This window comes from Pogona vitticeps, chromosome 1 (assembly GCF_051106095.1).
Source record: "Pogona vitticeps strain Pit_001003342236 chromosome 1, PviZW2.1, whole genome shotgun sequence".
In the NCBI taxonomy this organism is placed as follows: domain Eukaryota; kingdom Metazoa; phylum Chordata; class Lepidosauria; order Squamata; family Agamidae; genus Pogona; species Pogona vitticeps.
The window spans coordinates 352,661,940-352,676,821 of record NC_135783.1 but is presented as its reverse complement, the minus strand read 5'-3'; the positions used below and the strand labels follow the sequence as shown (position 1 = coordinate 352,676,821).

The 14,882-nt window shown below is 46.2% G+C and overlaps 1 long non-coding RNA gene across 1 annotated transcript; it reads left to right on the top strand.

Moving 5' to 3' along the window:
- The first annotated feature begins 745 nt into the window (after positions 1-745).
- LOC144586265 (uncharacterized) lies at positions 746-3,021 on the top strand. Its single transcript, XR_013540996.1, has 2 exons — positions 746-818; positions 2,730-3,021. It is a non-coding gene; the product is annotated as an uncharacterized LOC144586265 (long non-coding RNA).
- Positions 3,022-14,882: the final 11,861 nt, after the last annotated feature.

Below are 14,882 nucleotides of genomic sequence, written 5' to 3'. Positions count from 1 at the left end.
TATTTTATTGGCATAATTAGAGGAAGTTTATTTTATCAATATAAAGCCACACTGCCTCCTTGTCCACACACTGCATTCCCTACAGTTTTTGCCTTCCTTCTCAGTTCCCAAAAGGAATCTGGATTGTGGCTACGGATTAGAAACAACATGCCAGACAAGACCCAGGAGGGCTTATTCTTGTATACACAGATCTGCTTACACCGAATCCCAGCCACCATTGTTATTTCAATATATGAAGTTATATAAAACCAGCATGCAACATTTAGTGTTTGTTCTATGAACCAGCTGGTTTTTTTCCCCCTTTGCTCTTCCAGCTCTTCTCCAGAAACAGCCAGGGAGGCAATAGAGGGACTGATTTATGTCCAATATCCTCTTCTAAAGTAAATGCAAAATTGTTCTGTTGGCTGAGGCTGTTGGATGATGGCCCCGCTGTCATGGGAACGAGGAAGAGTCAATACGCACAGAGTCATTTCCGCAAAGCCAGGCCCACATTGCACTGGCCATTGAGTGGCAGTTTTCATAGCATCCCATGCCACGGAAGAAGGGTCCACGGTCCACCATTGACACAGGTCCCCTCAGGGAAAGTAAATGTTTAACAGTTAAAGATACCACATATCCTGGGTGCCAGAAGAGCTTCTGTGTTACTCTTCCTCTCGAACAGGAAATCCCGGCTGACAATGGTCACTTTCCTCTGTGCTCTAAATCTAGTTCACTTCAATTCTGATTTGATTGTTTTTACAATGATATCATTCTCCTTGCTTTATCCTCAGGACAACCCTGTGAAGATGATCAGGCTGGGAAAGAATGACCGTCCCACAGTAAGTCCATGAATACCATGCTAGAGTAGCCATATACAGTGGTGCCCCGCATAGCGAGGTTAATCCGTTCCGGATTAACCTTTGCTATGGGAAAACATCGTAAAACATCAAAAAACCCAATTGGGCCCAAAACTCACCGTTCTCCGATGTTTTCCCTTATTCCGGCGGCCATCTTGGGTGTACCGGCGGCCATTTTGAGCATCCCAGTGGCCATTTTGGGTGTACCGGTGCCCATTTTTTGGTGTTCTGGTGGCCATCTTGGGTGTACCAGTGGCCTTTTTTTGTTCCAGTGGTCATTTTTTTGTTCCAGCGGCCATCTTGGGTGTACCAGTGGCCTTTTTTTTGTTCCGGCGGCCATCTTGGGTGTGCCGGCACCCATTTTTTTGTGTTCCAGCGGCCATTTTGGAGCCACAGAACAGCTGTTCCCCCATCCTAATGCGAGTGTGCCCTCCCATTAGTGATGGGGAAATTCGCATCGCAATGCGGATTCATCGTTCAACTGTGCACTCCTTATACGAGGCACCACTGTATTCTCCTTTAGGGAGGACAGCACAGTCCTCCATTTTAGTAGTGGTTATGTGGCCATCCTACCCCTTCACCTAGTGAGTTTCCCTGGCTGAGCAGGAAAAGTGGAGGTGTGGGTTGTTAAATGGATTTAATCAACCCTCTCCCATTTTTATTAATAAAATGGTTTTGGAGGAGAGAGTTGTTTTATAAGAATGCATGCAAATCACAAACAGGAAGGAAAGGGCAGAGCATCTCAATTCTGCATGAATTTCAGATGTGAGTCAGTCCCTGGAATGGACATCTTGGGAGCACTGTTCAGAGCATTCCTCTGAAATAACTGATTGTTGCCTAGCCAGATATTTCAATAAAACTATAGTGATGCCTATCTTCCTTCTATATATATTCTTTTCCAGTAAGTTGCAGAAAATACAAGGCACGGGGGATTTCAGGACTAGTTAATCACTATGTCTTATTTATTTGTTTCTAATCCATTTAGGGACAGGCAGGGACTGCCATTTCGGCAGTTTGTGCCGATTCATTTCTCAGCCAAGCAGGTGCTCAGCACTTCCCAGCCCTGCCTCCTCTGGCAGCCACCCGCTTGGAGGCAGGGACTGGGGGGGGCAGGGCAGGGAAGCCAGGAAGCTGCCTCTGAGTGGGCGCTCATCAGAGGAGGCGGAGCTGGGAAGTGTCAAACCTGTTCGGCAGATAAACGAACCAGCATGAACTCCCACACTTGCGGTTCATCCCCATCACTAATCCCATCTTTCATTTGTTCTATGTCCCAAGGTGGTTAGTCAAAGTCTTGCACAACACAGTGAGCAGTAGCGTACTTCCATTCAAAGTAATAGGAAATAATGTCTTGTTATGATTATGACTAGTTTCAATTACAGTCATGCCCCGCTTAACGATTGCCCCACATTACGACGAATCCACTTTATGATTTCAATTGCGATTGCAAAACGATGTTTTAAATAGGGGTTTTTTGCTTTGAGAAGATCGGTTCCCTGCTACAGGAACCGATTCTTCGCATTACGACGATCAACACAGCTGATCGGCGGGTTTTCAAAATGGCCACCGGGTGCTCCAAATGGCTCCCTGCTGTGCTCAGGGACGGATTCCTCGCTATACAGGGACTGAAAATGGCCGCCGTATGGAGGATCTTCTCTGGACGGTGAGTTTTTAGCCCATTGGAACGCATTAACCAGTTTTTAATGCGTTTCAATGGGTTTTTTATTTTCACTTTACGATGTTTTAGCTCTACAGCGATTTCGCTGGAACGAATTAACATCGTTAAGCGAGGCACCACTGTATCACATGCCAGTTAAAAGCAGAAATATTTTCCTCTTTTCTGAAAAAGATGGTGCTTTGGAAGTCTATATAAGCAGCACGCTTTGTCTGTATCAGATCTATGGGCATCAACAAGGAGTCAAGGTCCCGACGGATATTTGCCACCTTGGATGAAAGGCACATGTCGTCACTTTCCAGAAACTTCTGGCTCTTGGCCGATGCCTCCCTCTCTCTCTGGACCCCTTCCCACACATGCTGCTCACGACGGAGGATGATTGTACTTTTCTGCAGAAATGTCTCTGTAGTCGCAGGAGGAAAGTTGGACGTTCTGAAGATAACATGCCCAGCCCTGAAATAGGGCTGCCTTTTTCAAAGCATGTTCAAATAAATACAGGATGGTTCATATTAATGGGATATTGTTTAGTCTTCTGCTGGAAAAAAAAATGAGGGATAGTACTACCTGTTAAAAAGCCTAAAAGCCCATCTGCTGGCAGATGTGTTTGAACTAGGACTGACTCATTCCCTTTCTAGTGAATAGATGGATGTGGAAATGTGCCATCAAGTCAAAGTCAATGTCTGGATAAGCTCCCTGTCTTATCTTTCTCTTCATCTTCACCAGACCATTTTCTGTCCTTAACGGTTATTACCCTGTAAGGAAAACAAACAGATTTTGAGGTTTTGAGTGGAAGAAAGAAAAGGTTTTGAGTGGAAGATGACAATCATAGCGATGACCGTGGAGGAATAAAAAATCCTCTGGAGCAGATCAGAGTTGCAATTTTTTTAAAAAAAGTCTTGTCACTCCCATCATCCCCCATCTGCATGTTGGTTGAGGGGTTATGGGAGTAGAAGTCCAACAAGGAATGGATCTGCATCTGGTTCATCTGAATTTAAGGGCTGCTAGAACTGCAGCCGAGGAATCAGGAGACGGAGGCTCAGCAGAAACTAGAAAAGATCATTGAGGGTAAGGATGGGTCACTGGAGACCGAGATCAAGATCATCCACCATCTTGGATTCCCGATCGCTATGTATGGGTATAAAAGCCGGACCAGCTTCCAAGACCATCTGGGGAGGCCTTTCTCTTGGCCCCACCACCTTCAAAGGTGCATTTGGTGGGGACACAGCAGAGGGCCTTCTCTGTGGCTGTTCCCAGACTTTGGAACTCCCTCCCACAGGAGACCAAACTGGCCCCATCTTTGCTGTCCATCCACAAGCACGCCAAAACCTTTCTCTTCAGGCAGACTTTCTCTCTCAATAATTGGCTGTTGTGGCTTTCACCCAGGCCATGAATATTCATATGCTATTTGCATAGACCAATGGGAGTGCTGGAGGGGCGGAGTCACGAGGTATAAGAAACTCAGTAGCAGGAGGAGGAGTTTAGATGGGGTTTTGGGATGGAGAATTAGAGTGTTAGAGAGGGGAGAGAGTTTTGGAGTTTGGGCGGGAGAGTGGTGGTTGAGGGTGGATAAAGAAGAATAAGAGTTAGCAACATGGCTTGTTCTGTCAACACTTGTTATCAATAAACCATTTCTATTTGGTTCTTATAAAATGACATATGGCCTGGACGTCTATCATTCATGATAGGTATTGTTGATGAAATCAACTGGTGGCAGCTGAGGGGCACCTCACGTGAGTTCCTAGTTTGGTGAAACAATCAGGGGCCACGTGGAATCATGACAGCTGTCTAAATTGGATTTTTAACTGGATGGCCGTGCCTTACTGCTTTGAATATGTTTTGATATTGCTTATGTTTCTTGTACGGTACATTTGTTTGATCTTTTCAACTCTACAAAGAGTTGATCTTTTTAGCTTTTAAATACAGTATTGTCTTTTAATGATGTAAACCACCTAGGATCCTTCTGAAGGTGAAAGGTGGGGTAAAAATATTTTAATAAATAAATAAAGCACACCTTTCTCTTGTGACTCCTTTCTTGCCCATCACGCCATCCGTTGGAGCATCGCATGCTGTCTTCTCAAATCCTCAGCCTCCATCTGCCATGGACTTGGTAGAACTTCCATCGCACAGTAGATTCAAAACCTTCTGCCCTCCCCAATGAAGGAAGGGTGGGTTGCATTTGGCCCCGCTAAACACACACACACACACACCCCAGCAGAGCAAGTGTTTCTAGAGTTTCTGATCTCTTGGTCAATGCAAGCTGGTCAAGCGAGTCTTAGAGGTTGCAGGAGTGGAGCCCATGAGGTGTGTGAAACCTGGGGTGATCCTGGATCTGGCTTGGCTGGAGTCCCTCCTCCTCTCCTCCCTCCACCCAGAGTACACCAGTGGTGTGATGTTACTGGGAAATCACTCCAGGTTTTAATGGGCACTTTAAGGAAGGGGTCCAAGCCGTTCAGCACCATGGAGAGGTCTCATGACAATTGAACCAAGGCCGGGCACAGAGGCTGAGCCCATGACGTCCATGCCCCACAACACACCAGCTCGCCTTCTCACTGAACTCTCCCTCCCTCCACTATCCTCCCCAGGAGGATCATGATGGACGTTGCTGTCTGACCGACCCACAGGGCCCCAGTGTGGGGGAAATGGACCATTCCCACAAGCAAAAGTTCCCCCCCCTGGAAACAGCTGCTCCCTCTTTTCTCCTCTTTGGCTGGTCGGTGGCCAAGAACCCTCTTTCTGTGGCTGACCGGCTGGCCTGGAAGCAAAACGGTCCCCCCCCCCGCTCCCATTGCATTATCTCTCATCGCGGCTGGACGCCCATGTGCACAGCAGCCCTTTTAATCTCATTAGGAGCTTCCTCATCTTGATAAACATCCTCTTTGATTCATCTCTCTGCTTCTGGTTCACTTCAAAAGCAATTGAGGATGGGGGGGAAGCTAATTTGCCCGCAAGCAACAATCCCGTGATGGATGGGACAAATCAGGGCGAGAGGATGCAGGGAGGGAAAGCTCTGTGTGAAGGACGTTACTGCACCACATGCAGCTAAAACTCCATTTACTGCCAGGGATATAAACAAATTTGATATAAACAAATACTGAGTCTGTGTTGGCTCCGGATCTTGGGGCAGGATTCCCTCTGTTGCCTCCTCCATAAGTGGGAAGAAGGTCCCATAGAGCCTTATCTCCTGATGTATACGGATTTTCATTTTCTAGAGTGAATGGATCCATGTGTGGCGATGCTCTAAGGTGCTACTTGAGTGTTAAATACCTCAAGTCTCTTATCCAGAGCTTGGAAAAGTGACAAAGGCCCTCTCCAGAACAGTGGAATCTGGAGCAGCCTGGCGTTCACTTCTTATCATCTTCAGTGCAATCTATTTTCTTGTGCGATCCTTCTGTTCACACTCACAAAGTTTGGTTCTCCTATTAGAAGGGTCCACAGAGGTCTTTAGACCGCTGGTTTACTCACAAGCAGAGTTTATCCAGTTTACATATGAGCAAGATTTACTGAGCTTAATCATCAGGACCTTGACCCAGTTTACTTGCAAGCAAAAAGGCAACAGGAACAGCAGGACTGGTGGGAGGAGAAAACATTGGGGTGGAGGTTGGGGGAGATGACAGGGAGGGAAGCCCCCTTTTCTCCCCCTTTCTCCTCAGCTGGGGGTCTGTTGGGGCTGCTCTGCCTTGTGGGGGTCGAGCCTGTGCAGTTCACATAGTGCTCTTCCCATCTTTTCTTGCAGACATCATTCAAGGGGGTGGTTTTCTTTCTGTTGTTGCTGTTAAATAAGGCAAGTGGCATATTGAAAGAGCAATGCGTCAACCTAGTATGGTATTAGAACTGCACTGCGCCAGTCAGTCGTTCTTTTAAAGGAAGACAAAAATAGAGGAGGGGCTTCCTTTGTCATCCCTTTTCATGTCACAACCCAGCTATTACGTCACAGGGTTGTCATCTGAAATAACACAGCCCACAGCTCCATTTGGGGGGTGAACTAACTGGCCACACAGGCTACACAATAAGAAAAATATTTGGCGATGAATCATGCCAAAAAGAACATATGCCCTGGCACTGTGCTTAATGGGTGAGCAACAGATTTTAAAGGGGTAGCACAGGTTGATATAAGAAGAAACATATATGGATGATGCAATTTCGTTTCAACCAAACCAGTGATCCATATATCGATCTATATACCCATCTGGACAGGCCCTTAAGCTACTTAAGAGTCTTAGGGACATAGTGGCGCTGCAGGTTAAACTGCAGAAGCCTCTGTGCTGCAAGGTCAGAAGACCAGCTGTCGTAAGATCGAATCCATGTGACGGAGTGAGCTCTTATCGCTTGTCCCAGCTCCTGCCAACCTAGCCATTCAAATGCATGTAAAAATGTGAGTAGATAAATAGGTACCACCACGGTGGGAAGGTCTAGTCATGCTGGCCACATGACCACGGAAACTGTCTTCAGACAAATGCTGGCTCTATGGCTTGGAAACGGGGATGAGCACCTCCCCCTAGAGTCAGACACAACTGGACTAAATGTCAAGGGGAACCTTTACCTTTACCTTTAAGAGTCTCAAGGCGCAGTGGTTAAACTGCCTTATTGCAACCAAAACTCTGCTCATGACCCGAGTTCAATTTCCGGCAGCTGGCTCGAGGTTCACTCAGCCTTCCAGCCTTCCGAGGTTGGTAAATGGAGTACCCAGCTTTCCTGTGTAGCCTTGGGCAAGCTGCACAGTCCCAAGGCACCCCCAAAGAAGGGAACGATAAACCACTTCTGAGTATGCTCTATCTAGAAAACCCTGAAAGGGTCACTATGTCAGAATTGACTTGATGGCATACAATTTTTAATATATCGTGTCAGGAAATGGTCTAGGGACATAAAAATCTTACTTTGCTCAGAATCCTCTACTGTTCAGGATCCCTTTTGGCCTGACAATCTCTTCTTTTCGGCTCTATTTGTCCTTTCCTCTTTTTTCCCCTCCCTTCTCACTATGCTTGGAATTCCTTGCCTCTTAATAATCTCTTTCGCCTCTCCAGTTTTGTTGTTTTAAAAAGCTTTTAACATCCATCTTTGTCTTCTGTGATTCATTCCATGCTGTCAACATTGAGGGTCAAACTGTCCATGATGGAGGAAATCTGCGGCTGGTTCTCTTTGTGGGGTGCTTGTGGGTGTTTTCTTTAAAAGCAGCAGTGATGAAAACAGCCGGCCTGGAAGAGAGATGGTATATAGCCCTCTCCCTGATTTACAGTAAATCTCCCACTTGAGTCGCCGCTTGTCCATCTTTTGAGAGAAAGATTATAAAGCCTAATAATGTGATACAAGCAATGACTGGCAAGAAAACAGCTTTTTTAAAAAAACAATAATAATACAGATATCTCTGAAGATCGCAATGACTGTCGGATGAGCAGTCCAGTAATTGGATTACACAACCAGGATGAAAATGGATGGGTTCAGATTGTATAGCTTTTTGAGCATCCCTTAACACAGGATAATCACAAGATCTCCTCTTTATTCAGCTGTGCTTTGGCTCCAAGGGTGGACCATAAATCAGAAAAGCTCCTTTGACATTAATGGAATAGCTTCAGTTTGCACTCCGTGGTTTTGATGGCTCTTAAGCCTCTTCCCAGCTTTGGTTTAAGAGCTGTGCATTTAATCTAATGTGCCTTGACCTGCCTGGTTTGCATTAGCAGCCTGTAATTGAGACAACTGATACGGAGGCATCTAATTGGACAACCGCTGTGTGTGTGTTTGTTATCTCTTATTCCACCGGGACCGAACCAATGATAGAAGAAAGCAGGGGCTTGGAGGTATACCCAGCCATTACGCCTATCTGATCATCTGTTCCAATGCATTGCTTTCCATCATTTGGTCTTTCAGGGACCCGAGAAGGTATATCACATTAGCTGGCAGCAGTGAATGAGAGCAGCCACTTTCACAAGAAAAGGAAACAACAAAAATCTGCCACCTCGAAAGGGTCAAGAGGGTTGGAGGTTGGCTACAGTCACTTGGTAGGCTTTGGGATGGCCATTCTGTTTGAGTCTGACCTACTTTATGGGACTGTTTGTTCCAAAGCAAAGAAGAGGTCAACCAAGGAGATTGCTTTCAGCTAGCCGGAGGCAAAGGGGAATAGAAATGTAACAAATAAATAAATGGAAAGAAGTTCAGGTGCAGCAGGCATATATATCTTCATGTACAGATTCAAAATTAGACATTTTTGCTCTGGTTATATAATGAGGCATTTATTTATTTATTTATTGTATTTATACCCCGCCTATCTAGTCATTTCGACCACTCTAGACATGCAATACACTTCATCACCATCGTAGAGAAAAGGGCAACCAGGGGACCTGCATCCTTCCAGCAGCATCGGCTGCACACAGGTGTCTCTGTGTACGAGCTACGTGCAGTTCCCTGCTGGCCTTCTTATTTTTTTTTGTAATCTTTTATTCTAGACCTGGAGTGAAAAATCATTGAGATTGGCTGGTGATTCTGATGGGGAGCGCAGCAAATCCACTGTGGGTTTTAGACTGAATTTTACAAGTGGTATGCAAGGTGTTGAACCCATTTTGGGAATCTTGCAATGATAAATCTTTAAAACTACAACATCTTCCTTCTGGCGCCTAGAGGATGACAGGGGGCTTTAAAAAAAGAGAAAGAATAATAAGCTCTTTTAAAAGAAAAATATATATTGGGGAGGAGTATGGGAGCATGTGAGAACGGGTAAGATCAAGGGTGTCACTCTGGAGGTCACCTGCCTGCTCTGACCACTACATCCTAGCTGCTTAATCCTAGCTGCTCATGGAAAATTCTCAGGCCACCCAAGTACATACGAAAATAGCCCCACTGAATTTCATAGGAGTTACATTCTCTGATAATTTTGAAAAGAAATTCAGCCATGATCATATCCTGCTAAGAGAATGACTCTTACTCCACACACAGTGTTGGCATTGAGAGCAAGTTCTGGGTTCGGACGACGTTGTCATGATGCCCTGTACTTACTGTGCTGAAACCACGGTCGGGTTTCTCTGAAATTGTTCGAAAGGATCCCTTCGGAGTGGCTGCCTCTCGCACAATTCATTCTGCTTCATTTTTTGCAGATCAGAGTGCTACTGAAAGAGCCGGCGCAAACACTGACCATCCTCTGAGCTGCAAAATTGGCTGAAACCTGTAACCCAAAGCCCTTTCACCTTCTTCTCCATGCCACAGGAAAGCCCTGTGTGGTTCTTAGGCCAAGAAACCCAATCCGCTTCGCTTTGCCCGGGGAACGATCTGTCCCTGATATATTTGGTTGTTATTCCCCTTGCTTTCTTCCCCTGCAGGTGCTGAAAATCTGACAGTCCCTAATCAGCTCAAACAAGATGGAAGTTAAGACGACCGGAAACATCTGCAGGGCACGTCAGAGGAAAGGATGTGCCAAGGCAGCAGCTGCCCTTCCCAGGAAGCATTCAAAAGAGGTATAAAATAAAAGAGGAAGAGCCGGTATTATTCCAAGTGGGTGAGAGAGGGAGCCGGTCTAAGGTTCTCCACGGAAGGAGAGGCAGCCAAGAAGGTCAGAAAGCACGCGAGCTGGGTCTGTATAAAGGACATGGTTTTAATAGCCCTGGTATTATAAACACCCACATTTATGGCTCCCAGGAGTGCCATAAAGTTTGGCTCTCCTTTCTGCCTGGTGCTATGGCTGCCAGGGATCCAGGCCCAGGTACCACCCAAAGTGACTGCCCCAACACCCCAACCACATCCCATGAATTTTCTCCCACATACAACGAATGGTCTGCTGGATGTTTTCCCCACATTCCAGCTAAAGTTCCTCAAATGCTACCTGGCTGTTCCTATAGGAACAGTAAGGCATCCCATTCAAAATGAAAGTTATTTTCTGCCCCAGATTATAGAGTTCAGAATTCCCCCAGCTAGCGTGATCTATGGGATTTGGGGAGCATATACAGTGGTGCCCCGCATAGCGACAATAATCCATTCAGGAAAAATCATCGCTATATGGATTCGTCGCTATGTGGAACAAAAAAGCCCATAGAAATGTATTAAAACATGTTTAATGTGTTCCTATGGGCAAAAAAACTCACAGTTATGCGAAAATCCTCCATACGGCCGCCATTTTGACTGCCCGGTAAGCGAGGAATGGGCGCGAAAGCACAGCAGGCGGACATTTTTTTAACCCGTGGCCATTTTGGAACCGCCGATCATCTGTTCTTAAAACATTGCTGTGCGAAAATCAGTAAGCGAAACAGCTTACCGATGATCGCAAAGCGATGTTTTACCATTTAATACATCGCAATGCGATCGCAAAAATGATCGCAAAAAACACATCACTATGCAGATTCGTCATTAAACGATGCGCTCGTTAAGCGAGGCACCACTGTACTCTAAAGCAGTGGTCCCCAACCTTGGGCCTCCAGATGTTCTTGGACTTCAACTCCCAGAAATCCTGGCCAGCAGAGGTGGTGGTGAAGGCTCTAAGGGAACACCACCTTCAGGTTCTGGGGGTGAGATTCACCAGGAGGTGGCCTTCCCTTGAGTGGGTGCTGAGGTTGAGAAGTTCAAATCTCAGGTCTCACACCCTTGCTCTAGAGTTAGTCCCATTCCTCCCAGCGAGCCTGCCCACACCGTTGTTTGGGCTAACTTGGGGATTACAGGATGGGCCTCGTGAGACCCACACTGCCAAATGATCTCAGATCATCCAAAAAGCATTAGTTGGCTGGATGGCTCAGTTGTTTAGGTATCTGGCTAGGTTGGGACTTCGATTCCTCCCGCTGTCCCTCCTGGGAGAAGAGCCTGCCTGGGTGGCCTTGGGCCAGCTGCACCGTCCCAGGGCTGCCCCCTAGAGGAAGGGAAGGGAAAAGGCGCTTCTGAGCATTCTCTCCCTGGAAAGCCCTGAAAGAAAAGGCTGCCCTAAGTAAGATTTGACTTGATGGCAGATGATGATTATTACTTGAATCCAAACAGCGGTGGTGGCTTCATCTCTGAACGAAGAGTGCCACCGAGGTGCGAGGTGATCCAGCAGAACTGTGCATCTTCAAGTTGACACACATGTCACTGTATTTCGGATTGGTAGCTTTGAAGTCTCTCTCTCTCTTTCTCAATGAGGCCGCGTTCCTGAGATGGAACCAGCTCTTTGGGCACCTGGAGTGGGTTATGTTATCTCTTATGAACTCTACCTGGAAAGCTGGTCCAAAGTCTCCCTTTCAAAAGGCGGAGGAGAATGTGGTATGCCCCAAAACAAAGTTAATGCTTTCCCAAAAAGCAGTGGGGGACGGAGGGGAGGCATCGGGTCAGGAGCTGCTGCTGTTTATTTCTGTTTATTCACCAATAAATTTGTCCCCAGATTTCCATGTCCTCGAAATTCTGGTGCCCTGGGCTAAAATCCCAGGTGCCCTGTGCCATTCTTGTCATTGAAAGCACTCTCCCCATGTCTACCTCTCACTTTCCCAATAGTAAAGGGCAGAGGTGTGTGTGTGTGTGTCTGTCTGTCTGTCTCTCCCTGTGTGCATGATTTGTATTTTTTCCCCAGTGATGGTCTATGAAACTGGGTCATACACAAACATATCCCTGTGACACAGTATTATCAAGGTAGAGCTTGGGAAAATTAGGGAATATTTTTGAACAACTCCCGGAATACAAATCTGCACGCATCTAGTGCGTGCGTGCGTGCGTGCGTGTAACTTTCTTCGGAGATGAGGCTTATGGGGTGGGACTTCCTCGGAAAATGAGTGGGGGACCCTCTTCCATCCCAGGCTTTTATGTCAAATTCAGAGAAGCTCCTGGCGGCTGTTCTGGAGCTGTCAAAAAAAGGGCTTGACTCAAAGTGCCCGTATATCTTCAGTTAAAGTTCTTAGTGCTGATCAAGAAGACTCCAAAGGAGCATTTCGGTAATTTTTTAAAAAAAGAACGGGGTGGGGCAAAACTGAACCAAAGCTGGGAAACTATTGATTGCATATGTTAACCTAATGCATATATTTGGGATGCTTCAAGTCCGCCCACTGTGGTCCAATTCCAGCAACTTGGTACTGCTAGAAGGAATCATCATGGGTCCGTCCTTTCTCATGATGAGATTTGTGGTTGAGTGAGGTGCCCAGAATTCTGGTGCTTTCCATACTTTTTTTGTCCCATCCTGAAGCATGGTTTGGCTATTCGGTTTGGTTCGTTCTAAGGAGGGTGAGATTTCCCCCAAGGAAGTTCATTTCCATACCCAGATTCTCCAGCTGGAAGCTCTCAATTTGGGTTCCAATCAGCTTTAAACCACCACCACCCCTGCTTAATAACAGCTGCAAAGGATGTGCTCCAAGAGAAAAGTTGATTTCTATGTATTTATCCAAGGACTTCTTTCTGCTCCTTTGCCACATGCTTCTTTGTGATGAATAGGAGTGAGGGGAGGGCAGTTCCCCCCCACCTCTCGAGGAGCCCTAGGTCAAATGCAAGACCACAAACAAGGCAAGAATCTTGGCAAGTCTTTGGTATCAAGTCTGAAGTTGCAAGCCCCTAGTCCCTATTAAAAACAGAAGAAAGGGATAGGTGGGTGGGTTCTGAGTCCCAAATTAAGTCCATGTCATTAAAAAAAACCCCCAGAGTCCTGTCTAAGACGTCAGTAGTGTGACTTGACCCCGACTTGACAGCCAATCCCTTGACTTGCGTCCCCATGCCTGGAATAAGGTAACTCCGTTCCCCTTTGCCTTACTTCAGAGGAAACCTTCCTGCTTAAAGCCAGCCAACTCCTCAGCTGCGCAACGGACCTCCGTGTTCAACCGAAGGCCAACGGTACATCCTGTCAATTTGGGCCAATGGCCATCACATATTAACATAAAAGACGCACTAATGTTGGCCAAAGTACATGGTGGGAAATATTTTTACAGATAAACCCCTTGGTGATACTCTTGTATTTAATGGTGTTTTTAAGTGTTGGCTAGCCTTTCCAGTGTGGTGTAGTAGTGGATAGAGTGATAGACTTGGGACTTTTGGAGAACAGGGTTCAAATCCCCCACTTAGCCACAAAAAGTAACCGGGAGAGTGAAACTGTTAAAAACCACTCCTGAAACATCTCACTTCTCTCGAAAGCCCTACAAGGATTGCTAGGAGTCAATTCCGAACACACATACACAAAGTATCCACATCTACTATATGCTTTAACTGCTTACTCCTGAATTAAGCATACCGAGAATGGCAATCTCCAATACCTGAGCCTCAATCATAGCTCAGAAAAATTCCAAACTTTTTAGAAGCTTGGCCAAGCCAAATGGAAGAAGCCCATTCTGGTTTTCAGAGTCTGAATCCACAAGTTGACTTAGCCGTTGTGGGCTCTGTTAATGATTTCCCTGTTTCCAGACAAGAAAAATTCCTCAGCCAAAAGATAATGAATAGGACTTTCTAAATTTCCCTACGGTTGGGACAGACCTGTCAGTTTTGTTTCATTGGAAACATCAGCACCAAATGAGGAGGTCCTTTGCTTATTCAGGACAACTCCTTCCATGTGTGAATCAAGCCCTCTAAAGCAGTGGTTCTCCACCCTTGGGCCCCCAGATGTTCTTGGACTGCAGCTCCCAGAAACCCTGGCCAGCATCGCAAGTGGTGAAAAGGCTTCTGGGAATTGCAGTCCAAGAACATCTGGGAACCCCAAGTTTGGGCATCAGTGGTCTAAAGAAAGCTGTCATACTTGCCCCCATCTATCTGCCTCCACCAATCATCTTGGATGGTGATGGTCCATCTTCACAGCAGAGATATGGTGGCTATGGCCCTCCGGACTCCAACTCCCATCAGCACAGCCCCTCGATGGGAATGACAGGCAGTGCAATCCCATCCCATCTTGAAGCCGACAGATCCCCAAATTCTTGCTTTTATAGGGTTTCCAGGTAACGTATTCCGAATCCTGCCAAATCAGCCCTAAATAATCTGGATCTGGGATTTTTAACAGTTCATATCCTTTCGTTTAGGAATGTCCTAAAAGTTTAAAACCTTCCCATGAAATCCTGCAAGCATACTGGGGAGGCTTCCATTCCTGAGTACAACGGTGCCTCGCTTCACGACATTAATTCGTTCCAGCAAAATTGCTGTAGAGCAAAAACACCCTAAAGCGAAAAAAAAGCCCATTGAAATGCATTGAAACCTGTTCAGTGCATTCCAATGGGCTGAAAACTCACCGTCCAGCAAATATCATCCATATGGCGGCCATTTTCGGTGCCTGTGCAGCGAGGAATCCATCCCTAAGCATAGCGGGGGGCCATTTTCTTCAGCCGGTGGCCATTTTGAAACCCAACGATCAGCTATTTTTGATTGTCGTAAAGCGAAAATCGGTTCCCGAAACAGGGGACCGATCATCACAAAGCGGAAAAAACCCATTCAAATAATCGTTTTGCGAACACAATTGTGATCACAAAAACATCATG